Consider the following 1,750-nt stretch of genomic DNA (forward strand, 5'->3'; position numbering starts at 1 on the left):
GCGACTTTTAGCACAGCCAATAGCTACTTTCCTTACTGAGGAGTTGGCAACACTGGTGGCGGCTGGAAGTAGATGTTAGCGTTTTTCAGGTCTGTGCTACAAACTGCAGGCAGCAGGATAATAAAAGCCAACATATTCTGCCGGCAGGTTTCTACATTTGAAGTTAATTTAGGCGTTAATAAACTGCTTCAGAGGAGTGATCATAGTGCTCTGCATCAGCAGTGCTGCGTCTGACTCCCTGCCAGCTCCCAGATCAGCTTCTCTGATTGGTTGATTGACTTTATTGATCTAACAGTGGAGAAGTATACTCGTTACATTGGCTCAACTAGTCAAAGGAGAAGAAGAAGGTGCCTGGGATGTATACATTATATTTGGGTATTTATATGGATGGACATTTATATATATGGTTATTGCACAGAGTATGAAATAGTAATTTCTCATTCTCCACTGCAGCAGTGATAGTGTCTCATTGTAGAGTCTGGTTGCAGCAGGGATGAATGACCTGCAGTAGCGCTGCTTTTTACTAACAGGCTGTAAAAGTCTTTGACTAAAGGAGCTGCTCAGCTCCTCTCCAGTCTGCTGCAGAGGGTGGAAGGTGGCGTCCATGATGGATGGAAGCTTGGACAGCACCCTTCTCTCAGCCACTGAGTCCAGAGTGCAGCCTAGGACAGAAACGGCCTTTCTCTGCAGTTTGTTCAGTCTCTTTCTGTCCCGCTCTGCACTGCCAGGGGCCCAGCAGACGACAGCGTAGAGGAGGGCTGATGCCTCCACAGTGTCGGAGAAGGTTTGAAGCAGGGGCCTGCTGACTGCAAAGGACCTCAACCTCCTCAGGAGTTAGGGGGAGGCGTCGCTGTTATCAGTCCCGTCTAGTTTATATTAATGACGTAAACACACAGGGATTTGAAACTATTCACAGTTTCTATGTCCTGCCCCTGGATGTTCAGAGTAAGGTGGGGGGCGTCTCCTTAAGTCCATCACCTTCTTCTTGGTTTTACTAGTATTAAGATACAGGTGGTTCTTCTCACATCAGTCCAAAAAGTTCATGATGACAGATCGATACTCCAGCTCCTCCCCCTCAGAAACACAGCCTACAATGGCCAAGTCATCGGAGAACTTTAGGAGATGGCAGCTGAGAATAAAAATAATCCTAGATTTCTTTTTAATACAGTTGCGAAACTCACCCAGAGCCATAGCTCTGTTGAACTGTCCATTCCACCTGCTCTTAGCAGGAATGATTTTATGGGATTCTTTATAAATAAGATTGATCTTATTAAAAATAAGATCATAAGCACTCCTCTATCCGCGATTGGTTTGTCTCTGGAGGGTGGGGCAGCATCTAAGGTAGTCATGGAATCTGAACCGGGTTTAGACTGCTTTGATCCAGTTGAACTTTCAGAGTTAGCAAAACTATTGTCTTCATCTTCATTTTTAAAAAAAGAACAACAACAAAAAGAAAACATTGGGACTGGTAGTCTAGTGGTTGGAATCCTGAGGTTCTGAGTTCGAGCCCCACTCCCACAGACTGCCACACTGGGTCTCTCTGAGTGAGACCCTTAATCCCACACTGCTCCCCGGGTGCCGCACAATGGCAGCCCACTGCTCTCCAAGGGGATGGGTTAAAATCAGAGGTAAATTTCTCCAATGTTAGATCAATAAAGTTAAATTATTATTATTATTATTATTATTATTATTATTATTATTATTATTATTATTATTATTATTATTATTATTATTATTATTATTATTATTA

The 1,750-nt window shown here is 43.4% G+C and overlaps 1 protein-coding gene across 1 annotated transcript in view; it reads right to left on the reverse strand.

Moving 5' to 3' along the window:
* The window catches only part of LOC107098440 (receptor-type tyrosine-protein phosphatase F-like), an 87,487-nt gene that overhangs the window by 53,311 nt on the left and 32,426 nt on the right, over window positions 1-1,750 (reverse strand). The window lies entirely within an intron of this gene.

Source organism: Cyprinodon variegatus, unplaced genomic scaffold (assembly GCF_000732505.1).
Source record: "Cyprinodon variegatus isolate N-32 unplaced genomic scaffold, C_variegatus-1.0 Scaffold777, whole genome shotgun sequence".
NCBI lineage: Eukaryota > Metazoa > Chordata > Actinopteri > Cyprinodontiformes > Cyprinodontidae > Cyprinodon > Cyprinodon variegatus.